Consider the following 26,962-nt stretch of genomic DNA (forward strand, 5'->3'; position numbering starts at 1 on the left):
ATATTGCAAACGCTCTTCATGGTTTCGGTTGCTCCCTCTCCTACATCGGGGCTCTTTGGTAGACCGCGCAGCGGTGCGCGCGGCTTTGTGTGTTACTCTCTCGAACTGTGTACGACGGGCGAGCAGTTTGTCTCATATAGCTTCGATGGCGGCGTCTAGAACTGTATATATACGCGTGAACCCCGTTTTGCTTTATCGTTCTGTTTTATTGGAAAGCTGGTTGGGGGAAAGCGGCGCAGATGTGACGGAACGGCTCTCTAGCGGCTCGTCGTTTCAATGGTGTTTCTTCACTCGAGGATTTCACACACTGTTAGGAGGCCACCGCGGCCGAAGTTCACGATGTCTGTCGGAGTTGCACCAAACTTGTGCAGGCGTCGATGCCTGGACGTTGCCTTGATTCGGCTGAAGACTCGGTTCGGCTGGAAGTTTCAGTTCGGTTTAACGTTGCAGCTCGGACGTTACCGTCGTCTCCACTGAGTGTTACAGACTGGTCGGACGCAATTTTGTTTTGGTGGAAGTCTGTTTTGAAACTTTCAGAAAAGAATCAGAATGAAAAGTTTTGACCGAGTTTATACCTCTTTGAAAGGTAGGCGCCGAATAAATAAGGACGAAGAAGGGGACAGAGACGAAGCTCACTCTCAACTGAAGGTTTATTGAAACAAACATTGACTATTAATACCGTCTATCTGGGTGTTGGCTTAAAAAGAGAGAAAAAAAACTTTTTATCTGTTAAGTGCATGCAGTCACGCCGTACTAATACACAAACTCTCCCCTTGATCTCTTATGCAGAATGCCTCATGTATTTCTCGCACTGTTTTGTTTGCGTATCGGCCCAGAACTGTTTTTTTTTTTTTTTTTTTCGATTTCGGGCCACATGGGCACCTATCACAGTGCACCGCAAAATTGCCCGACGGGGACTGTTTCACTGACCAGGAATGTTCCCTGGCCCTCTCATTCATGCAAAGCCCAGTTTGGTCGACATACGATTTCCCGCAACTCATTGGTGTGTTATATACCACTGACGTTGCACGCTTCACGTATTGCTTTGCGTGTTTCTTTTGGCAAACTTTACCCTCTCTCTTTTCGTTGTTTGTTTTTGAACATAGATGAGACAGCTTGTGTGGCGCTGAAAACACCACTGGCACTTCAAAATGAGCCGCCACGTTTTTTAGATTGAAAGATAGATTGTGAATGTCAGGAATCACCGCCAGTCTTGTGAGTTTTCTGGAAGGAATATGAGCGTCACCTTTTTTCTTAATTTTGGAAACAAGGTTACCCGCTACTTCCCACAAGCAGCAATCGGGGTACCCTCCGCGTTTTAGACGATCCACCTGCGTGAGGAAGCTTTCATTCGCAACATGGTGGCATGATTTTGCCAGCGAGGCTCTCATAAGGCACGATGCTGTTCCCCTTTTAACGAGTTTGGATTGTGCAGAATTGAAGGGCAGAACCCCATTCTTAGTTCGCGGCTCATATTTCCGACAAACATGATCACCTTAGAAGTTGAGGCTGAAATTCAAAAACTGCAGCCTTCCCTTCGTCATTGTTTCGTGGGTGAACGTCAATCCATGTGAATTCAAGTTAAAACGATCCAGCAGATCGTTGATTAAGTCCATGCTAACAATAACGCACTTCGGGGCAAGCACCAAGTAGTCATCCACATACCGACAGATTGTGAATTCCCCCAATCTTTCAATATCCTTACGTATTCCCTTATCACATTCAGCCAAAAATATACCGCAGAGCACTGGCGCAACACGGGAGCCGATACATATGGCTCGCTTTTGAACGTAAACACCACCCCCAAAGGACACAAAGTTTAAGTTAAGGTAGCATTCTAGTAACCCTTAAAAGGCTCCACACTTACTCCGCTCGAATTTCTAAAGCTTATTTCATCGTTTACTTCAGTGCACCTTTTTACCGCTGGGAAAAGCTTGTCATGCGGGACGGAATAGAAAAGGTCCTCCACGTCAATAGAAAAGACTCCGCCGTAGGACTGGTGGCCCTTCGCCAAAAATTCAGTGATGTACGAGCTAGGCCATTTATCTATTCTACTACCGAGTTTATACATTTAGCCAAACGAAGCTTCGAAACTTTCAACACTTTAATTTATATACTAGTGACCTGAAAACGTGGACGACCTGAAGAGATGATATTAATCAATAAACTGCATTGCATCAAAACGCGTAGATAAGATATCAATATTTCTCTTTTGTGTGTTTATCTACAAGAACTCTTATTTTTATACACATGCAGCTGGTCGAGGCAATACTAAATTTTATCAGGCGTGCTGAATTGACTCGTTCAAACAATCGAAAGGGCAACGAAAAACTTTTTTCTAAGCAAAAAAAAAAAAAAAGAAAAACAACCGAGAAAGAAAAAAACAAAAACAAAAAACAACAGCACAATCGACACACACAAAAAAGAATAGTTGCCTCCGTGATAGGTTTCTCAGCAGCGACGTTCGACGCATCCTACTCTACAAACAAAGCTTCGCGTTGAAGCCGCCGCGCGGCGCGTTCAAAAACAAAATGCGACTCTTCGAGCGTCGACAAACCGCTCGAAATTAAAACTCTACTCCTCGTTTCGACCAATGTCCCCGCAGTTCCTTCAAACGTCAAACGCTCTTTGTGATGCGTCACTTTTCGCTGTACAGCCGCGCTTTTCGGTCTCCTCGACGCTCGGACACAATCTAAAACAGGGCTCGACTGACACGCCGTGTCACCCGGGGCTATCCCGTCGTCGCCGGAACTTTGGCGGCGCCCGTTGTGTACGCTCTAGACTAGAAAAAAAAAAAAAAGCATCCAAACTCCGAGGGCCCATTCGCTGACAGTTCGGCAGTAAAGAATCCCGACTCGATAGGCCTGCTCGCCGTACTCCGTTCCACCTTTTTATGAAGGTGTTGCGAATGCTACGAGCCCTCCCAGCCATTCCAGCGTTGCCAACGGATCAGCTGACTACGCGCCCCGCTCATGGTCTTGCACCCGCCTCTCTCTTCTTCTACCGATAGTCACGTGACACTGACAGGGCGTTGGATTGGCTTGGCTGGCCCACAGCGCCCCCTACGGTTCATCGTAAGGTAAAAAGGAGTTTTTTGGGCACACATGCACTTTGGTGTGATGGGGACAGCGTTTGCTCGTTTGTTTGTTTGGCTGGCGGGACCATACCGTTGTTTGTCGATGGCCCGGAGCTGCCCTAGCGATGTTTCAGAATGAGAATCGACGGAGTAGAACTGTACGCGCATTTCGTGTAGGTCTGTAGCATGATGTTTCGGGTGTGCCGTGGCTCGTGGCGATTGTGTGAGTGTCAATGAGAAACTACTAAACGATTGTCTCTCTTTTTTTTTGTTACGACGTTGAAGATTACTTTGCAGACTTGTACACGTTACTGAAAAAAGTAACCGATTACAATTACAATTACTTCACTCTAAAAAGTAACCGATTACAATTACAATTACTGCCGCAAAAAACGTAATCGAAAAATTACTGTAAACTAATCGATTACTTTTCAAGTTACTTTTCATACAACTTTTTTTTATTACGGTAGCACATAGACACATTTAGGTAGGTGTTCCGCATTTATACATTTCTTCTTTTTCTTGTCCTCTACACCTTGTTCAGTTTCAGCCGCAGCTGTATCTAGAAGTTTGCGTCGGTCATCCGCCAACGAATCATGGTGTCATGAACAGAGCTCCTAGTTTCAATTGGCACAATTGATGGAGGGATATTATTCGGGAACTAATATTAGAGACAAAGACATAATTTTGGCAAACCAAATGAAATGTACTAAACAAAAACTAAGATTACAAATGTTCAAAAGTGATACCTCTTAAACCAGTCAAAAACTTGTAGGAGCATGCTCATGAATTTGAATACAAACTGCTTCCTGATTAAAAGCCAATAAGAGTCCAAAGACGCGGACAAGAACGAGAAGGTAGACGAACAACAGCGCTGCTGGAAGTATGCCTGAAAAATAGAGTGGCCAGTAGAAAACTAGAGCTTGTCACGTAAAGCTGCCGAGCGGAGCTTGCTAAGCATCCCAGAAATGAAGGGTGTTATAATTAAACCTTTTAAAATTGCGCACTAAATGATCAACATAACAAAAAAGCACATCACCTTCATGTGTGTACGCAAGCTGGAGTTGGTAGCCCTTGAACATGTATACATCATTTTCCTCCGAAGAGAAGTTGAAATCAACAGGATACGAGAAAAAGAAAAACAAAAATAAAAGACAAAAAAAAAATGCAGCCGGCCAACAGCGGATGTTATGAGCACTCAGAGCCAATCCAGGGCTATCTGGGTGTCACGTGGCCTTGGATAGGGGGCACAGGGACGCGCGGAATGCGTATCCCGGACTACCTCCACAAAGCGGGATTGGCTAGGATAGCTTGTAGCGTCCCTACCGGCACTTCCTCTCTGTTTCGTTTTCGGTCATTTTGGCGAACAAAACACACAAACGACCTTCCGTGCCGGAGTCAGGCTGAAGACTGAGCTCTCGGTTATTAAAGATAAAACGAAATAAAAGAAGAGACGCCTCGTGAGCGGGGCGCTCAAGTTAGGCGAAGCGGGGAACGGCTCCGCGCGAACGGCGGTTTTCGTTCGCTCTCAGGGACTCTGGAGCGCGCGAGCGTCGGCAACTCCATCTGCTCCATCGCCCAAGCTTTCGTCTGCTTCCTTCTCTACAGCTCGCAGATATTTTTTAACCTTTCGACCGGGTTTGCCCAGAACTGAGTGACTCCAGCACTTCTAAACCCTCGCAAAAAAAAAAAAAGATATTGAGAAAAATAGTAATGGGTAATTCTGTAATCGATCACAGCAAGAAAGTGATTAAATTACAAGGATCGTTACTCGTTAAAGGAAGTAATTGAAGCGTTACAAAATTACAGTAAAATGGAATCGATTACAAATAATCCATTACTTGTAACGCGGTGCAGCACAAAGTAAAGCGGTCCACCACAAACCCATCCGGTTCAACCATAACTAAGCGAGTTTGCCCGACCACTGTATCGGGTGGTGGAAAGTGTGTTTACAAGACTACTAACTGTTAAGTCAAATAATAAAAAAAACATATTCGTTACTTGTCATGAGCATTTCCAAAGGAAAACTACTCTCCTAACTGCATGAACACTCTTAAGAGTCAGAAGCGAAAACCTGTAGCAAATCTGAGAATTGCTATATACGTAAAACGAAGGCGTGGTTCCCCACAAGAGTCACTTAAACACGTAAAGAAGGTATTCCCATTCCTATTAAGTTTTCAGAGCTTTCGCGAAACGTTGGCCAACTTGGGCCAAAGAATTGGCCAGACCCGCTAGAGCCTCCTCTATTCACTTGTTCGTGCGAAAAGTTGAGCGGAAACTCGCAAAATGCGCGGAGATTTTGATCGCACGTTGCCAACCAAACACACACGCCATCGGAGACGGCACACTTCAGATTGCCATCCGGAGCAGGACTGCGCGCGGTGGCCCGTTGCTGGCGCCAAAAATCGTTCAATACACCACTCCCCGAAGGGACAATAAAAAATAAGAAAATAGAAAAAGGAGAGGCGAGGCAGGAATATCTCCTCAGGCGTCTCGGTTGACTGGCATCTCCAGAAGAAACCTATTCTGCATAGAGCACCGCGCGCGCGCTCGCGCCACGCCAACCGACTATACCCCGAGTCTCCATATGGGCGACCGACCGATCTGGGAAGTGTAAACAAACCAAAGAGCCCAGCAGCGAGTGACAAAAGTGCCGTTTGAGACCTCGGCGTCCCCAGCACCCGACTCCCGAGCAAAAGGAGTCCTCGGAAAACTCGTCACAAACAAACAAAAAAGTCATCCCATCGAGTACCTCCTCCCTCGGCTTGTGCATGCACGCGCACATACACGCACATAGGAGCACGCACTCACTCACAAACACCGATGGATCCCCTGCCATCATCTCGTTTCCAAACTTTGAGGGACACTGTCTCCGGGATTCGGCACTACTGACTCTCCCAAAAAGGGACGATAAAATGAAAGAGATTCATTCGTCTTTTTTTCTTCTTTTTCGCATGGACTTCCTGTTGCAGTCACTGCGTGCCTCCACCCCCCCCCCCCCCAGCGCCGCCATTTTGATTTTGTATAGTTCACTCTTTTCCTACAGTATTTTCGTCTGACAGAAGCGACGCGATATAAGCGCGAGGCTGGATTTCTGTGTGTTTAGTAGAGAGAACAGATAGACAGAGAGAGACAGAGCGAGAGAGAGAGATGACAGCGCAGAAAAGAAGTGCCCGTGGGGTGGCGCAGCGCATGTGTATCGAGCTTTCACAGAAGCACCCTTTATCAACCGCGAAAATCCATTCGGGCCTTCGTCTGTCAGGGGGGTGACAACTCCTCGACGGGTTTTTCTTAAAACCGGAAGAAAGAAAACGAACAAAAAGTAAGTTCTGATGATAGCCTCAGCTCCGAAAGTCCACACTCTCGGCAGCGGCGAAGTCCTTCATCTGTATTGCGCAGAATCGAATGCGATGGCGCAAAATAGGAAACGTCCCGATATAGGTGGAAGGTAAAAGGTAAGATGGTGTAGTTTTTTGTTTTTCTTAAAGTTTGTTGATATGGGAACTTTATTTAAAACCATATATCTTTCGTTCCTTTTACAACATGCTTTATCGAATCTTATATGTGCTCGAATTTGAGTCTTACATTCGAGAAGGTTCGCGCCTTCGAAATCTCTACGCAGAGAAACTAAGAGAGAGGAGGAGAAGAGAGCGCGCTTGGACTCCAGAAAGCCGAGCTCGGATCGGAACGATTAATGGGCAGACCTAAAGCCAGCTCCTTTGGGCTCTACCATAGCCTCCTCTATACTCACAAGGCCTGGCAGTTCGACGACGGATCCATAGAGTGCCCGGTCGCAGACTTGGAGCGCGAGGATCTGGTAGCGCAGAGCATCATAGAGCCATTTCTCGGGGAACCTGGACGTCAGCGCACAGCTTTCGCAGCGGCGAGAACCCGAAACACACTTGTTCGCTCGGGAGAAGTGTGTTTCGGTGTCTCGCCGCAGCGGGCCGCTAGACACGTGGCTCTCCTCTCATCCGTTGTCTGCCGCTTTACCTTTTCCATTTCGACGGCCGCTTCTCGTCACGATCTGCGATGCTTTGTCAGTATATACGAGGCTATGGTTCTACAGATTCTTAGAACGCGTTCGAACGCCGAACGCTAACGTCCGGCTTTCGGCATTCGCGTTCGAACTCGTTTGAACAGAGAATGGAGACAAAGGCGGCTATAGCTTCGCGTGTACGCACTAATCATCCCAATCAGAGCAAGACTCTCTGGCGTCCCCCAGTTTCTACGCGCACATTTACTTTAAAGGTATTTCAGTTTTAGTTAGTGATTATTTTTTTTTGTTTGTTTTACAAGTGAATTGTTTAAAAGTTTCAGTGGGTGTCAGATGTATGCTTAATGTCCTAAGCACGTTGTTCTGTAAAATTTGTTATACGAATCTTTATACAACGGGAAACTGTGCTTTAAGAGAGGACGGGTGTCGTTGCAGGAGACCTCGGCTCTTCAACGTGCATTGCGCAGTAATGGTGACACTTATGCACGTCGTCGGTACAACAGCCGTCCTTGTAGGTTCCGACAAGGACGGCTGTTCTACTACTTGCAGTGCCTGAATCTGCAGCGATTGTTTTCAGTTCACCCTTTGTCGAGATTCCGCGCGCTAAAACAGACGGACACGAATAAAAAAAAATGCCCCCGCCTAAATATTGTTGGATAGTACCTTACGTACCTGAGCCACCTGTGCCATCAAAGCGCACGACGTGAAATTGTTTACATTTGTTTGCAAAAAAAAACTCGTTCGACAACTTGACATTCTAAAGAGCTACTGAGATGACTGGCTACGATGCGCTATTAATATTGCATAAAGTAATAGACTAACCTGATATCCTAAAGAAATATTCAGATGATTGGTTACCTACAACGTACTACAAACAATGCACAAAGTAATAAACTTACTGGACACTATAAAGTACCCCACAGATGACATGGACACAAAGATTTATTTTACTGCATGAAGTTATACAATGAATTTTCCCCTTCAAACATTAATTTGTGTACGATCAAAAGGCACGGAAATTAGCCGCAATTAATCTCATCAAGGCTTGTGTTCAGTGTGAAATCAGTGCCACGGATAAAAGTGTCTCCAGTCAGGATTATCATATGGCCAATCGGTACGGGATAACTACGGGTTTGCGAATATTGCTTCAAATCGAATCACACAGCGTCATTCCTAGCTTAAGCACCGATAGGGAGAGTTGGTATACCCAAAGTCCCTTAATACTTTCTTTTACAGGTAACGACAACCGACACGTATGGCGACGCTTATTCCGCTGGAAAAAAAAATGGAGTCTTCCAGTTCAATCTGCTGCTGTGCGCCGCCATTCGCTTCCTAACGCCTGCACTGTCACACCCTCTCCGCTTCAAAGAAGGAGATTACTTTTAGGAAGCACGAAGTGCAGCTCTTATCGAGGAACTTGAGGTATGTCAGCTCTCCTTTCCACTGTGCAGAAGGCTTTGAGTGATGCAGTACGATTTGACTCACTATTTGCACAACGCAACCATAGCGACAACCCGGCAAAGCCGTGTCACGCTGCCAATCATTAAGCCCCCGGTGGGTCTTGGCTTTACCCTCCCCCCCCCCCTTCCCCCCCCCCCCCCCCTACCACGCCAACCATTCTTTAGCATAAACTGTTCTCGAAGCAATCGTCGTCACCAACATAAAGCCATTATCGAAAGGGATCGCGTCCCTAACACCACAACCACATCGCGGTCGTTCGAGCCTCCGTCCTCTCCACTAGACACCTCTCACAGTTTAACACATTGTGCCGATAAAAGAAAGATTGGCACCGTAAAAGCCGAGGGCCACAGTCCTTGACGCCCCCGAGACGCTTCACCACTTAAGCCGACAATGCGGTGGAAGCTACGTGCTCGTTGAACCAACCTCGCGCGTATCTTTCGCCAAAGGATCGCGCTCCCACCCATACCCCTTGGTAGAAACAGCGGGGTCAGGTGACCGAAGCGAGGCGGCTTGATTGGCCCGGTAAGGGTGTAGCTCCCACCGTACTGTCGGCTTAAGGACGAACGGAGGATAGATGAAGAGGCGTCGTCGAGAATTTCGCGGCATAACGAGCCTGTGGTTCTATGCCCCGGTCCACTTCATTTCGGACCGTAGCGGTCGCTATGAGCCACCCCAGCCAGTACGGCGCTCCGAGTGTTCCACGTGACAAGGCGCTCCACTCGTCGTTGCGCCCCTTTTCGAATGTCACGTGACATTCACGCAACATCTGATTGGTTGCGACGGTTCGTAGCGTCCTCCGAAGTCCGTCGCGTAAGGTGAAACAGAGTTCTAGAGGCCAGGACGTTCTGGCAACACTGCCACGCCGATAGTTGCTGCCGCCGCCGCTGTCGATGATGTTGCAGCAAGGCTCATGCTGCGGGGCGTCCGCTTGTGGCTTCTTTCATCGGGTGTTATTATATGCGCGAGGGGTTTTTACGCGCGGCTATTCTCTTTACGGTCTCGGCTGGTTTGAGCGCGGGAGGGCGTTGAAGGCGCGCCGAGATGACCCGGGGATATGGAGCGTCATAAACGGGCTCGCCTAATTGAAAGCCTGTCGCCCCGGCCTGATGTTTTTGGCGAGTTTGAGTCGTTGTGTTTATTTGCGCGCGACCTATCGCGCTTCTATACTCGGAACGTGTATATGTGTCTGTGCATGCGTGTGTTTAGCAGTCTGAACGAGGAGGGCTCTCTAAAGTGCGCCCTTGATACGGCTCTTTGTGCTTGGTGTATATATCGTTACTGCGGCTTGTCGGGAGAGCGGTTGACGGCAACACCACCTAGGTAGAAGGCTGTAGTGCTAAATTGTTCTACGTCATCTAGTGAGGTCCAGCGCGCATCACGTATTGGATACGAGTTTGCGTCAGTGCTCGGCTGATACTCGTACATTGTGACTGATTGAACGCAAGTTACAGCCGAATGGTCTCGTAACGCTCGTAACCAACATGTGTTCAGCGTTGACCCTCACTATAGGTGACGTACAAAATTCAGTACTACGGCTTTCTATCTATAGGTGGTGCGTCCGAAGGCAACGACATTGCGCTGTTTGACAAAAGATGGCGCCAGAGCGTTCAAATGTGTTAATTCCCTCGGTTCCAAACGCTGTCGAGGCCACTCAAACGGAAATGGGTAGGGTGCCTCAATGTCCTTCTGTTTAGGGTGATGCCACCCTTTGTAGTACCACATGCCGACAGCACGCGCTCACGGGGAATATACAAAGAAATTGACGAAAACAAAATGTCGCCATAGCACAGTCAGCGCCACAAGCGCGTGCAGGGACACGCTCTGTCACGCGCTTCTGAACAAAAAATAAAAATAAACGTGTGTGACAAAATGGCGAGATGCCACCACCCTAAGCAAAGCGCACATGAAGGCACCCTAGAAATGGGTGAACCCGCGCTTATTCTTCGCCGTAGCGCACGTGTCGATGGACACCGACCAACGTTGACACCAACTAACATTCCAGACGTCATGCTATGGTGCCTATAGGAGTAGGTGTACCGAACGCTCCACATTCTTGGGTAGTTCCTCGTGCCGCCGCTTCATAACAAAAAATTGGCATTGTAGCGAGGCTATCGGTCGGGTACCGAGGCTTTAGCTACCGGTGCATTTCTGCTCGAAGGGGCGTGGCGTGCGCGTCTGAAGCGTTGTGCGCAAGGCACGAGAGCATCTCGTACTCCGCGTGCCTATGCAAGACGCACCTCTACGCGTGGTTCCATTGTGCGCCGCGCGGTGGCACCAGGCGCAGAGTACCGGTGTCATCGGTGTCATGAACAAGTGGCACGCTCTCGATTTTCTGTTCGGCACACCTCCTAACGAAGTGGTGACGCTGGCCCTCAAACTGAGCTTGCGCGGTGCCTTCGTTCGTTAAAGAACACGTCTCTGCGCTTGCGCAGTGACCGCAGCAGCAGCTCCTGTGGGCCAAGAGGCTTGTTTGCAAACGACAACTTGACGTATGTACCGTGTTGTTTTCGTGGGTTCCATTATTTTTGTTGATTTTTTTGCGCGCTACGGGAAAACGGAAGTATACGAAAGAAGACGCTTGTATTCCGTCAGCGTACGGCCACTTGATATACAAGGACAACAACGCTTTTATTTTTATTTTTTTAAAGGGGGAGGGTTGCTGGAAAAACTTGAAAGAAAAACACACTGCCCTTCTTCAGGAACTTCCGCAAGGAAAACATGGATGTACCGGCAGCTCGCGGAGACAAACAAGATGACAGGAAAGGCGCTCAGTTGAACGCGATCGGCCGTGAACGCAAAGACGAGTGAGAGAGAACCTTTCGCATTGATTTCTTAGAACAACAAACACAAAATTCCTGCAACCTGCACTGTCTCGCACATATTTTATTTTTATTTTTCGCTTTCTTCTGCCTCCGGTTTAGCTTTATCGAATAGTTCTCCTTTGCTTCGCAATTGACAAAGTCTCGTATTTATTTATTTATTTATGGCGTTTATCAAAACAGACTGCGCTCTTCAAATATTGTGAAGTTGAAAGGTGGTCGAAAAACATTTCTCTATAGCTTTTCGCGCTTGTATATACCTCGTGTGCGCGTTATTATTATTACTATTTGGATTTGAGTCTTACCTCGTGTCTTGGAGCATGTACGCGACAAGGATATGTCAACACCCGTGCGTTGCACATACTTGTGATTCCTAGAGTGCTGCGAGTTTTTGCTGCTTTTTTAAATTGCGGGACAAGGGAAATATAGGATAGGTGATTCGAAGTTTTGTACCATATTGTTATGGGTGAAGAATATTGCCGAAATGATAAGATTTAAAGGCACGGAAATCGAATGTTCCTACGAAAGATTAACAAAAAACAAACGTAACTATGGTCAATGACAATTTAAGAAACGCACGGCGTGTTTATGTTAGGGCCTCGTGTTGTGTGATTCGTTATTCTGCGTTCTTATCGACTGACTCAGCAATTTCATTGGCTGCGGAGAGATCGTATCAAGCTCGGAACTCGTCACTATTTGTGTTTTTTATGTTGTCGGCGACAACTTCAGAATACTACAAAGTATGCTGTTCGTGGAAAAGGCAAACTGTGCACGATGAAGAGATTAGAAAAGTTTAGGGAGTGCAGTGCGTGTAACGCAATTTTTCTGTTCGAAGATCCGATGGCGCGTTGGATATTTGAATATCACAAATTGGCTTCATCGCTCTAGGACTGACTATAATCGTTGGTATTTACTGCGGTCGCAATAAGAAAAATTGATTTAAGCTGACTTTTCGAAACAAAAACAGCGCCATTGGGTTCATCTGAGCACAGAGTAGACATCAGCCTATTTGCTCTTTACAGTTTGTACGCAAGAAAAAAAAAAAACTTACTTTCGAGCTTTATTTTAAGGAAAGTTTACGCTCGAGTATTTGGTGATAGGCTACTATTTGTGCGGTTTTTCTTTTTGTCTCTCGTTTCCTGCAAAGACCCTCTTTGAGACTAGCGACATTTACAATCGCATAATAAATGAATGTTTGAGGACCTTTCTGAAATCTGCTCGGTATCGCTATTGGAAATTTATATTTATATGTCTCAGAAACAACAAGGAAAATATTCTGCACGTGTTTAGTCTTCACGGCTCAGTTCACGGTAACTGTAGTTACGACTTTTTGTAAACGACCAGTCTTGCACGTGTCCTTTTCGCACAACCTTGTTAGGAAGTCATTCTCATCTCACATTTGCCGTCCGGAACAGACCTTGCGTTTCTATTGGAAATTGGTGCTCATATACAGTCCATGCGAGGAGGCTATCAATGCCTACCAGAAAACCCAGACATCAAACCGATAACCCGCCGACCCGAATCAATCACCCCACAATGTATCTAACGACAATAACAACAACAGCACAAAAAAAAAAAAAAGAACTTCGACGGCAGCAACATCAACAGCCAACTCCGTAACGGCAACCCACACAAACCGCGCCGTTCGTTACGTCATGAAAGACCCCGCTGGAAACAATAACAACCATCCCGAGACACAGAGACAGCGGGGCAGGGTTCGGCGGGAGCCTTGTCGGACACAGACTCGAGTTGTCCGACCCCCCTCTCTTTTGTCCCAGCACAGAAGAGGAGCCACAAGCGTGAGCCTCGAACATCAGCAACGTCAAGCTCCATACTCCTTTTTCGTCTCACGCTGGACCGCAGCAGACGGTAGGAGCCATCGAACCCAATCGAATCCAGCGTGAGTGTTACACGACCTTCGGAAAGAGCGAAGCGACTCGCGAGTATCATGGTCACTATGAAAAGTTCAGTAACCGCAGTCGAAGCAGACACAACTACAACAGGAAAAAGCTGTTCTGGTTATGTCTTTTCGTTCGTCTGGGATCACTGAGCTGTTCACCCCCATCACCTACACTGTGCGAGACCGTTAACGCGAACATGATATCGGCGCTTTCATGCGTTTTACTCAGACGGAGAGTTCGTAAAGTACCAAACTTTACTGTTTAGGTTACTGCCCTGAACGAGGTATTTCAGCCACACCATATAGTGGCTCGTGTATGGCAGCGATTCAGTTTAAAGATAAACGCACTCAAACTTCGAGAATAGCTCGTTCGCGTGCCGCGCCGTGTACAGCGTTTGCTACCTTAATCACGTGATGCATTCACGCGGCTCCGAATCGGCGGGGGTGGCTCGTAGCCTGCGCAGCGGTCCATCCTGAGGTGAAACGGGGCGTAAGGGTAGCGAACGCTGCGGGTTCGTTGTCGCTGTCCGGGGCATCGGTGGTGACCACTTAGGTCGGCCCTCCAGCGCGTGCTAATGGATCTCCCGCGGTGACCGCCGCTCTGTCAGTCGGGGGGAAGAGGGAGCCTGGAAGGGACGGCCGAACAGCTGGATGACACGAGGCAGCGGTCACCCTTCCCCCGAAAGAGGTCTTTTGATTCCCTGACCGAGAGCGCGCTCGTTGTGTGAATGCCGTAACTTCGAGTTGCGCTGGGAGGAAAACCCCTCCGTAAGTCGATCGATTGATTTGGGAGTGTTGCGTATAGTCTGCGAGAAACCCCTCTGCGAGAGAATACGATGTTCTGATGTGCATAGCTTGATTTTTTGGTTGGTTTTCATATTGTGAAGAGCGTGTAATTGGAGAAGGAAAAAATAGTGTTATTTTTGTTATGAAATTTTTTTGTTTGTTTTGCAAACATTTGTGAGTATAGGAATTATTCAACATTTTCGGTATACACGTTCTCTCCTAGTTATTTTCACGCGCAGCAAATTAGCAATTCACGCTAGTCACCGCAATATTTCTTTTAATTTATTTGCTTGGTAAGTGGAATACCTCTTAAAACACTGGAAGGGGGGGGGGGGGGGAGAGAGAAAATCCGGTGAATCTAGTACATAAATGCAGAGTGAAAAACATACGACTTGAATAAGAATTGGGAAGGCGGACACCAGAAGAATTGTCTTAGAGCGGATTTTGATATAGGTGTATGCTGAGCCTGTCGCGGCGAGGACTCAGAAAACACAAAACGCGACCTCAACCACGGTCTCAAGGATCAAGTGGATGAGCCCGTGCATGCTGTCGTCATTTTGTCTATAATTTTTTTTTTTTTTTTACTTTGTCTTCCTTCCGGGTGCTTCCAAAAAACTCCATTTGATTATTCTTTTTCTGTTTATCTCTAATTATCTTAACAGTCAGCAATTGGTGCCATTGTCGATTATATTTTCAATAAATCTCGACAACTTCTCCGGTACCAAAAGGGCCCTGATTTTCGTCGCATTTATTTTTTCTTTGTTACCCTGCCGAAGGAATTCACGTTACTTGTGTTGTTTGAGTTAGTGTCTTCTACTCTGGAAATATGCGGCTTATTATAGTTCAGCTGGCTTAGATAATGGCACATCATCATCGGAATTTCAGCTATTAATCCAATCAACGCAAGAAAATGACACGAACAGAAATAAAACTGACACGATTAATTCAAACGCATTTACACTCTGGACGGTCAATATGACTGTAATTAAAGTGAACCAACTGATTTTCACTTTTTTTTTTATTATGCTCGATAGTAATCTCACCGCTATCGACAGTTCAACCCTAAGAAGTGGCTATGTCTTGCCACAAACCGGACTTCAATCACTACGTAAACAGGGTATGGTATATCGACTACTCCTGTCCATATTGCGATCATACTTCAATGGTTCCCTCGCTCGAATCGCGGCTATTTCCTTTCCCACCCCACCGTTAATAATGGACCACAAAAATACGCCAACGACGCGTGCGCATCAAACAATCCCAGGCCCGACAGTAGGGGCAGCCCCGCATCGAAACACACGCAACAACAAGCCGCAACACATGCTGCTACCCTCTCTTACACTTCTACTACGACTGCATCGGACAAACAATAGCCTCCATGAACGGCCCGACTGAATGGCACACTGTCTCCGCTGGTCAGAGCCCTCTCCACAGCCCCCCATTCACCGGAGGCGCTCCAACGAACCTCATGGAGTCAACGCCAAAAAGCCAACGGAAGTTGAAAAAAAAAAAAAAAAAAAAGAAACCGACGCATTAATTGTATACGCCGCCCGCTCGCCCGCGCGCGCTGACTCCTGCAGTCTTAATTGGCGCGTGCGATCTTTATCGGCGCTGCTCGCTCACGCGCGCGCGCGAGCGGGTGGGGGGGCACGTGCACTGGCTCTCGCTTGGCCTCCGTCATCATTCAGGTGTGTATACGCGTCCGGCCGAGATAGGCATCGGCGTTCTGCGAGGTGTCATCCGGCACCGATTGTGTCCGCGTCTCGGAGAAGACGGTATTCAAAAGGGAGGGGGGGAGACGCTACGCTTCCGCGCCGTCGACCCTAGAACGATGCGGGGGCTGTGCTGGCGGCTTGGAGGACTAGATCACAACGCTCGCTCCCTTTTGTGCCCGCAACGTGCGGAGACAATGGGAGATGTCGTCTCTACGGAGGGCCAGGGGTTATAATTTGTCGGTCAGAAGCGGAGGGCGCGAGGCGCGCTCTGACCGCGATTGTGGGCGACGCTTTCGCGTACACCGGGTTTCGGATGCGCCGTGGTTGTGCGTCGGGTGGAGGCACAGTGCTGATGAATGGCGAGGACAGGCGCGTTGTTACAATGGATGCATTCGCCTCGTTATGTTGGCGTATTGAATGAATCCATGAACGGGTCGAGGCAGAGAAGCTCGGGAGGAGTGGGATTTCGAGACAATAGTGTCAATACGTAGTTCCTTTGTGTAACTGATAATAGACAGGCGAGTCGTGTCTCGCCCGATCTTATGACTCAATCATGCACGTGTGTGGTACGTTTAAGCGTTTCGAAAGCTTTGTGGAAGGTGGTTTTCCAATAATTAAAAACTGTTATATTTCTTTCTTTATTTGTGCGGTCGCTGCCGGCTTACCCCACGTGAAAGCCACATATGCGAACAAGAAAACGAGGCTGCAAGCTTCTGGTGCAAGTTAAAGAAGGTGAATTTGTCAGAGACAGGTTGGTGTTTCTGCCGTCCGCTAGTTACCCCAGTCTTGGGTAATAATAGCCCAACCTCACCAGTCATTTTGGCTACGCTGCCGCTTCTGTGTGGTGCATCTAGGGAACTGTAGTACAGTGAATTAGAACTAGAAGAAGTGGATAAAGCAGCGGCTGTGCTGCATTGGCCGTGTGAAGCCGAAAGTGTTCAAACTCGCGCACAGCGCAAAATCACGATGAGCCTGTGCTGCCCTGCTGCCCGGCTGTGCTCGCGAAAATATAAGAAGAAAAACGGGTACGGTTGGCACGCTTGCGGCTCGTGGTTGTCGTATGCGAGTAAGGCTACTCACGGCGAGAAGTTTGGGTTTCGCAGCCTGGTGGAATTGTTTCGCAACACCGAGTGAGGATACTTCAACTTCCTGTGTTGGTGCAAGCACCTGCATTGCCAAGCTTCTATGCGCTATGAAAATTAAAACATAAGTGACCTCAGGCTCTCGTGGCTGTGGCACTGGCTGCAGTCTCAGCTCCACAGTGTTTCTGCAACGTGCATTCCACACCATTGAGACCGCCGTTCTTTGCAGACGTTAGGTAGAACCTAGATCCGAGGATGCGGGGACCCCTGTCAGACCAACCATACGCTATTGCTTGGTACTGACGGATATTCCTACTTACTGGTTCCGTCGAGCCACTGTACTTCTGCGGTGTGAAACCAACATGGTGAAGCGAACGCCCGTGGCACATAAAATACCGGCATGGCTGCAAATGATGTTACGGGCAAGCTATGCATAGTCCATAGGGCGTATACAGTTGTCGGATATTACTACTAGGTCAAATTGTCACTCTTTAACGCCATCAAGCGGCAAGGCTCGCTACTACCCTTGACCGTTGAGAACTATTGACGTCACGAGCGCGATACGCATCGCGCTTCTCGCTGGCTGCCTTTGAAGCGAAGGGTCATTTCGTTTCCGTTCCTTTTTAAGGGTGAACGGAGTATAAGCAGTGCTCGGGAAATGAGCGCTGGCCACCTGGTAGTTTCAAGAGGACCTCGCCGCTCTTTCTACTTTTGACCCCGTAAGTGATGACGTCACAACATGGCGTCTGGGTCCAAACAAATCGTTGCTAGGGACGTTGCTATGGACTAATGCATCCAGACTCCACATGAGGCTAAATGTTTGCTTAAAAACAAGTAAATAATTTTTTGTAAGCAACCTAACTTCTTAATATCTAATTATGAAGATGTTCTTGACGTCTCAGTGTCGTATTGCAACGATGAAAGCCATGTCTGAAGTATTACACTCCGCTTTGCTTTGGTAGCAGACGACACGATAGATTTGCTGGCCTCTGTTGCAGCGGGCGTCTTTATTGAATTACGTCGGTAAACGAGCGACGAAAACAAGTGTATCGCCATGGCTGTAGAGGCCTCCGCACGTGCGTTTTTTTTTTTTCTTTGAAGAACCCAGCTTAGTACAAAGGGGAGAAAATGCCGTAAAATCAAACCACGCCATGCAGATCAGTTACGACGACGACCGCAAGTGCATTACCGGCGTAGTGCAGGTCAGCATGATACACAAATAGTACGCCGTCGAGGTAAGCCGTTTGTTGCTATTATTATTGAGGTTGTCAGGTTATTAAAAAAATGCGTGTCTACCGCAATTTCGCAGTATTTTGCTTTTTTTTTTTAATTGGTATACATCAAATTCCGTGGATGTGCTCTTTTGGTGAATATCTCGATGGAACCCGTGATGCGAGTACAATCTGTAATAAACTCACCTTACGTTTTTTATTCGGTTCTTTCGCGCTTTGGGGTCTTGTTAAAATCTGAAGAAACTGCAAGAATCTTTCTCCACGCGATGGTTACAACTACGTGCGAAGCACCCTCCCATAGCGCGAGTCCGCATACAAAATTTGCTATCTCAACCGACGCCTGAAGTGCTTTTCTCACGGGTGCAATGCGATCTTTTAGCAGACGACCATCTCGATCGACGGCCTTTCGATAAACCATATTTTGCATCGCACCCCACTATGAATTGTTATAAGTGTCTGAAACTTACTATATTTCAAACAAATTCAATATTAGAATATCGTCTTTATTCACACGATTCAGACGCCGGCCCCAGCTTAGCCGGCGGGCGTGTGACGGCATACGACTTGCATTCGTCGTCTGCTGCAGGCACCTTGAGGACCGGAAATTGCAGTCGCAAAGATTTCAGAAACAAGCGATTACCGGCACACTTCTGTCGAAACATATATGACATTCAAGCTTTGTCCATCTGTGATTTTTAGAAGTTTAATTCTTACTCCTGATTTATGAACGGTCGCGTTTTCGTAGCAAAACGTAGCCACATGTATTTGTCCATAACAACGACCCTAGCAACGGTTTGTTTGGACCTATGACGTCACACTTACGGAGTCAATTGTTCTAGGTCGCTGTAATTATAGTATTTCGTCACGTTCAATAACCTCGCTGAAGCGCTGCCTTGACCGCGCAGAGAACGAGTCGGCATGAGCCGTCTCATGCACTGCCGCCTGCTCCCTGCCATAGCCTCCTATATACTGACAAAGCCTGCCAGACTGCCACCAAGAGCGGCCGCCGAAATGGAAAAGATGGAGTGGCATACAACGGATGGGAGCAAAGCCACGTGACTGGCGCCCCGCTGCGTCGAGATGCCGAAACACACTTCTCACGAGCGAACAAGTGTGTTTCGGGTCCTCGCCGCTGCAAAAGCTGTGCGCTGATGTCCAGGTTAACCGAGAAACGGTTCTTGGATGCTTTGTTATTGTGCTACCAGATCCTCGCGCTCCAAATCTGCGACCGGGCACTCTATGGCGTCGAACTGCCAGGCTTTGTGAGTATAGAGGAGGATATGTCCCTACAGACTGAAGTTACGGTAGAATCACGCATGCGCCGAACGCTCGGTGAGGTCGCTCTGCGCACCATGTTTAGCCGCATATGCGTCGGCTTCAATTTAGTAGCGTCCGTATTTACCCCCGTCTGTTCTAAATGTTTAAAGTAAAATTAAAAGTATGTTACGATAAGTTCCGTGGCAGGAGACGTTTTTCTTTTATTGCCTTTGAATAACTTCATCGACCGGCTGTCGTGAGACGTAAGTGCCGAGGCATCAGTGTGTGTCACCGCCAAAAGACACCCCAATCCACCACGCACGGAACTCGGCAGCGGCGCCCGTCCGTCACTCCCCTCGCGCGACTGACCGCCAACGGACGCGAGTCACATGCCGGCCATGTCGCCGGCTTGTGGCACAAATAAAAGACACCATCGATCGGTCAATGGAGATAAACGCGAGCGGCCTCGCGCCGTTGTCGCCCGCCAGACGCAACCCCCGGCCGCACTATACCGAGCCTCCCTTCGTCTCCCCTCTTTTTGCTCCCTTTTCTCCCCAAAGGGAAGTGGCGAGGAGAACACAGTGCATTTGGCCAACGCGGGCCACCGCCCCCTTCAATACAACCTCGCCATAAAGGGTTATAGAACGGCGGAAGTGGCTCAGAATCGCAATATAGTATAGAAGAAAAAAATATTGCCGAAGCTTGAGGAACGAAACGCGCTCAGTTGCTTCCTCCCCTCGCGACCTTATTTTCATTATTTTTTCTACTCCCTTTTTGTTCCCTCATCCGAGTTCGCAGATATACTCCGTTGTAAGTTACGACGGACCGTGTGGGATGCTATGTGCCCTCCCAGCCAATCCAGAGCTGAGAACATTTCACGTGACTGTACGGGCGTGCCCAGCGCGTATAGCTAGGATCACGTGACACTCGCATATATCTAGTCCGCAGACTTTCCGGTTCTATGCGAAAAACATTGATAAACACCGTGACCAAAATACGAAATCGGTGAAAAACAAATAAACACCGTAAGCGTCTTTCTGATTTAAAAAATACAAATTCAGATAAAAAAAAACAAAAAAAAAAAACACCGATTCCGTGAAAATATTTGCTCCAGCAAGTATTTTATTTTTAATTCAAATCCTTCCATTTTAGAAATTTAACGAATAATCACTGTCTTGGCGTCCGCCTGAAAAAGAAAAAAAATCACCTAAATACGCCGGTAGGAAATAGAAAAACACCTAAAAAACATTTGCCAATTTTTCTTATAAATAAACTACGGATTTCATATATTACCAGTGCCGTGAGTGAATGCCGCGTAGGAGCTCCGGGAGGGGCGGGCACCGTCGACGCGGAGCCGGGAGCATAGTCACGTGACACATTCACGGCGCCGGATTGGCTGGGCTCCTGGGTCGTAGCGTCCATCGCGGTCCATCTCGAGACACGAAGCGGAGTGTATGGGAACGGCGCTGCGAGTTGTTGGCGACGACGACCCGCTTCCTTTTTCCATTGGTCTCTCGCTTTTAGGCCCGTGCAGAGTCGGAAGTCGGAAGTTGCTTCCTAAGAAGGTTATTATCCAGCCCGCGGGCAACGCGACACTGCGCAAGCAGAAAGGGTCGAGCGAGCGAGCGCATATGCCACTGGCGTTATTCTGTTGTAGACGAACCCTCGATAAACTGCTCGAGGGAAAAATGAAACGCAAGAGCTTTTACTTTTCTTTTTCTTTTTTACGCAGACACACACACAGACGAGTATCTCGAAGGCACGGGCGTACGCAAAAGTAAACATGAAATTTAAAATAAAAAAAAAAGTGAAGAAGGAGGGCAAGAGGGGCGCGAAATAGAGGAACGCAAGGAAAATGAGAAATCTTGATTCCGTTCTTTTGCTCGGCGTTCTGTCTGGAAGAATGAGAACGGGTGCCCGTAGTATGTCGAAGCAATGCTTGGGTCTCTCTCTCTCTCTCTCTCTCTCTTTTTTTTTTTTTTTGTCTTTTGTGGAATAAGTTTCGATTTTTTTTTTCTCCCCCTTCGGGATTGAAACGAATTATGTAGCTGAACAACGCTTCCGTGAACGCACTTATTTCGACGAGTAAGAGTATCGTCAATCATGCGAAGAATTGGAGTGTTCCATATTTATTACTCTACGCCGAAATGTATTTATTTATTTATTTAGACATACTGCCGGCTGCCATTTGGCAGCCAAGACAGGAGAGGGTACACAGGGCAACAGAAAAGAAGAAAACCGCATTGCACGCTAGTGAAAGAAAAAGCATTTAGGACTGCATATCTAAGAAATAACGCTGTAATGATGAGGCAAATTCCTGAACGGACGAGAAATTGGTGTTGTTGGCAGGGAGACTGTTCCATTCGTTAATTGTTCGTACGAAAAAGTAGTTTTTTTAAACATTGGGTTCTGCTGTAAGGTACCACAATTGTGTTGGAGTGCTTGTGTCGTGTGTGACGGGATGTGTTAAATTGAAGAAATCTGTCGAATGAAAGGCGAGATGAGTCATGTACAATGGTATACAAAAGCTTTAGACAATTAATTATGCGCCGGATTGAATGAAGCTCAATTTTCGATTCATTATACAAGTTAGTCATAGAGCTCATTCTTCTGTATTCGGTGTAAATGAAGCGCAGTGCCTTCTTCTGTACCCCCTCGAGTCGATCAATATTAAGTTCAGACGCAGGGCCCCAAACAACATCCGCGTATGCTAAAACAGGTCGTATTACTGTCGTGTAGATTGCAAGCTTGGTTCCAGGGGTACAGTGCTTCAGCCGCTTCTTCAATGACGGTAGCTTTGCTGATGCCTTCTAAACTAAAAAAAAATGCTAAAGGATGAAGCCTTCCCGCTACTTGACGCGCGCCTGCTTCTCCTGGAAAACGAAGAGATATCGTATTCGCCGCAGTAGACTATAAAACAAAAGAGGTCAACTCAAAGTCAACAAGTTAGTACCGCGTTTTCCGGACTTTAGTCCGCCGCGGACTATGCATGCAAGTCTAAAGGTTGGTTCACACACTCGCGTGAGTTCGACCGAGTGCGACTGCAACGGGTTGTGTCGCACGGGTTGCTATGGCAACAGCTGCGTCGCCTCCAACGAAATCGGTTTTTACCCTGTTTTGTTGGAGCCGACGCGGCTGTTGCCATAGCAACCTGTACGTTACAAGCCGCTGCAGTCGCACTCGGTATGGCTCACGCGAGTGTGTGGTTTGCTCTTAATAGTTACTATTTTGTATGCTCTGAGGACTACGCAAAAATGCAAACCCTACAAGGCTTTTTTTGTTTGTTATGGTTTTTATTGCACCAGAGTCGAGATCAAGCTGATTCAAGCTGGGCATGAGTCAGCGAGAGAAGCTGAGACTGTCATCGTGTTGCGTTTGCCGTCGATGATGTCGACGGTGCCGCGCAAGGTAGCTGCGCTGAACTCGCGACAATGCGGGTCAGGCGTGATCTTGATACGAAACATACATTCACTGCTTTCGCTTGTAAAATTATTACCCAGGAGTTTCTTCAAGAGCCACGCACACGATGCCTCCGAAAGGTAAAATAAAAAATCATTGTCGTGTATTATTTTTTTTTAGTTGCTGTTTTTGTCTCGTTCGCCTTATTTACTAATTATCAGTATGATCCAACTAGCCCAATCAAGCGTCTTTCTGAAAACTCCGTGCTTGCTTTTTTTTTCGTATTAAAACAAATAACAACCCTATAAGAACCACGAAAAGAAGGACAATTTAGACGTTTTTGTTCTCATTAGTGAGCCGGAGAAAGCAATTTGTCGGAGAACTAACGACAATTATTATTTTGGCATATTAGGCGCACCAGGACAGCGAATTCCTTCTAATTTTTTTTTCTTCCAAATTTTGCGTTAGCAGAAAGTTACCTGGCGCGGGGATAGTATGCGGTAGGCAACCCCTCCCCAAGCCCCCCCCCCCCCCCCCCCCCCCACACCAAAAAAACAAACAAAAAGAAACATGAAACCGCGCGGTCACACAGAAGCGCTAGTACATCGACACTCTCTGAGACGTGTTTCTTCCTTTTATGACTGTGCTGTCCCTTTAATAATAATAAAACCCTTTGCAGGCTTTTGTAAAGCATACACATACGTGTGAAGGAAACGTGCTTCGAACATCTGCTTGAGGAGGCGGGTCTGCAGAGCAATTCTGTCCACATGTCTGCGGAGGAACTCCGCGTCTCTTGTAGGATGTACGAGCAGTGGATGCACTGCGGCTTTACATCTGATCGAGCGTTAAGCCGAGGTCACTCACTGCTCACGTACATCAGGCGAAAGACAGTCTGCAAACAACAGTCGCCGCAATATCCGTGGCTCGAATGCCGCGCGCCCGAGTTTTCTGTCTTGAACTCATTGCACTGCGGCACCCGAAGCACGGATTTCTCGCGGTGACTCGCGTTCGAATCTGGATACAGGACGGTCTTTTATACATGTGTAGGCACTGTGACCCGGCTTTGCAGAGAAAGCGGTCTAACCCGAAGCTTTTCCTTTAGGAAACACTTTACTATGACGAAATTATCCTATCTTTTATGACACTAATAAATTTGTACCACCCCTTTTGGTAGGAAGCACAGGCTACATGAAGGCATCTCAAGTAATTAAGCTCACTTTCAGTCCCTACGACGGAGGAAACTTCGCCAATGAATATTAAAATAATAGTGGTTTGCCATGCATAAAACGTGAAACCGCGGCCAGTGGACGTTAAAATTGCACTTCTAGCTGTAGAATCCATGTATGACACGATTCTCTTCCGTATAATATGAAGCGATCACAATTTGGCATACGAGAGCTCCCAATTCGAAACAAGTTACAAGGAGTAAGACGCTTACATATGTATGCCTTTCACGATTTTGAGTCACCAGCGCGGACAGATGCTTAGACACGTGTATAAAAAAGACTAAACTACGTGTGTTCTTTTTGTTGTGTTTGTCTGTGTGGGTGTTGGTTTGTCTGTGGGTGTGTGTGTATTTCTTTTTGGCGGGGGGGGGGGGGGGGGGGGGGAGGGTTACGTTCTTTTAAAACTTTTATAAACACCAATTGCAACAAACGTTTCAACGTTCCAAGTCTGATTTGGCTCTGGAACGTAACACAAGGATGGCGGTGCTTCTAACTTTGAAGAAATACGCGGGGATGAAAAAGAAAGAAGTACGGAGAACGGCCTAATTGTATCGAAAGCCGCACTGACGGAGCCGCGCTGTACAAAAGCGTTCCGATTGCCTCGTCGTATAAAAGCCGGCCATTCACACAAAGGCAAATGGACGGCGATCGAGATGTGCATGGCTCGGGGGACAATAACTCAAAGGCGGTAAACGCGAATACTCCTCATGTCCTGCTGTCCTCAATGCAATCATAAACAGCATTCAACCTTCCGAGAAATTGCGTACAAAGGGCCTTCGTCTTGATTGAGCGGCACGGGCAGTCGTTCTAGCAAGCGCGTGTATCGAAGATACGTTGACGAAGAAATAAGCGGAAAAAGACCGAAAGGACTAAAAGCAAAGCCAAGAAAAAATTCTCAATGAAAAAAGTACACCCAAAGGAATAGAAGATGAAAGCAATGGTCCTTTTTCCTAAAAAGTCCGGCAAATGCCCGCGGTTTTTTTTGTTTTTTTTCCTCCTAGCGTTGTCCGACACACCGATTTTGGTGGTTGATAAGGTAACTGATAGTTTTTGTTTTGTTCACTGTATTTCGGGTTGCTCCAGCCTCTGCTCTTTGGCATCCTTGCAGAATTCGGTTGAGCGATTCTATTGCGACATAATGTAGGCTCTTTGAAGATGGAGGCACCATGATCAAGAAACGTATCATATATTTGCCGCTGGGTGCCGTCTTTGTACGGAAAAGGAGATTTCTTTACTGTCCATAAAACGCTTCACCGGGTAGTTCAATCATTATTTGTATTAATTACCCTTTTGCACGGGAGAAGAACACCTGGGCCCGTTTGCTCGAAGCCGGTTAACTTTAACCGCGGTTAAAAGTTAACCGCCCTTCCCTACTAGGTACCTAAAAGTACCTAGCCAAGTTTGATGAGGGCTGGATGAGCGATAGCTCCGTGTTTTATTATCGGGTGGTAGCTGGTGTCACCTCCTGGCTGTAGCGAATATAAGTGGCTTCCGTGGAGAGGTTCCCTAAATGGGGGTACCCATAAATGCGCGCGACCGTGTCTTCGCGACACAGCGCGGCATACATTTGAGCTCAAGAAACAATTTTTATTGCCCGTGTTACAGGTAATCGGTAAGGTAAAACTCAATTAACCCTCGTTTGGAAAATTTCTAAATATTTGGCTGTCTGAACTGAAGACAAGCACGTTGAAATTTCCTTCCATGTTCGAAAGTGGACAACAAAGTTCAGTCCTAGAAACCATGAAAAAGAAGTGAGCAGTGAAAGGCGGGCGTTACACCAGCAGTATATATATGATTGGCCAGCATGGTAAGAACTGTATATAACACCGTAAAAATTAAAAAAAAAAAAAACTAATTCGGTTTTAGTGAAAATTGACCTATTAGTAAATTACCCTAACATCGAGGAGAACACTGGAAGCGTAATTCAACCATCCGCGCGCGCTGGCCTTCCGCTTATAAAAGATTCGAAGTAAATGATCATAATAAATCTTTGACGAACGCGCGTGCACGGCAAAATTTGTTGTAGGCTTTTTGCTTTAGAATACTTACTACTGCAGACGCCAGCACGTGCAGCGCGTGTAACTACAATCTACTTTGCTCCACCTCATGAGGTGCCGCAGGAAAGGCTAAAAGCGCGAGCTCCTTGATCTAGGACACATCTCGGCGGCACAAGCTCGCGTGCGTTAAGAGCAGCTCCTAATGCTATGAGCTCGCGCTTCTAGCCTTCTCTGCGGTACAACATAAGGTGAAACGGAGTATCGTAGCATGCACCTCGGTGCTTGGGAAATTTAGCAAAAGGTCTATGGGGACGCTGTCTGCTTTTGCGTGCTATCAGCACCCGGCAGACTGAGTCAAGGCGATCCACTTTTCAAAGACGTTGCCATGCCGACAACTATCGCGTTCATTTAGGCTTAGGAATGGCCAGAATCGAAAGACTATCTGAAAAATGCGGCGAGGTGATTGCTCATGCTTTTCGTTTTAAGTGAGGTAAGGCAAATAAAAAGCCTCCTGCACCATTCATTGTTGACAAACGCGCCCGATATTGCAGCTACAACGACGTATTTGTTCCAAAGCGAGCGGCGCTCACTCACCGGGGCACCGCCATGTTTCCCCGCCGTCCTTGCTCTGCCGGTCACATGACCTAAAATTCCCCCTCGTAGGAAAATCCGGTTAACCGCGGTTAGTTAACCAGCTTCGAGCAAACGGGCCCTGCATACCATCTTATGTATAGCGCTAGTGATAAAAAGGACACATAAAAGGGTATCCTCTTTATCGCGATAGCACTAGGTATGAAATTGGACTGATTGTTGGCTCAGGTTCTCTTTTTACTGAATGATGAAAAACCTTTTAACGGAAACTGAAGCGGTTCTGCATTTAAGGAAATCACTAAAATAATCTTCGTTTGTTTTCCAGGATCACGAATATCGAGATTATTTTTCAACTTGGTGGACAGAAGCTGCAGAAAATAACTGCCAAAGTACCGCTGAAGCCCCTCCTTCCCGGAGCTTGATG

Source organism: Ixodes scapularis, unplaced genomic scaffold, assembly GCF_016920785.2.
Source record: "Ixodes scapularis isolate PalLabHiFi unplaced genomic scaffold, ASM1692078v2 PGA_scaffold5__190_contigs__length_132052651, whole genome shotgun sequence".
NCBI classification, from domain to species: Eukaryota; Metazoa; Arthropoda; class Arachnida; order Ixodida; family Ixodidae; genus Ixodes; species Ixodes scapularis.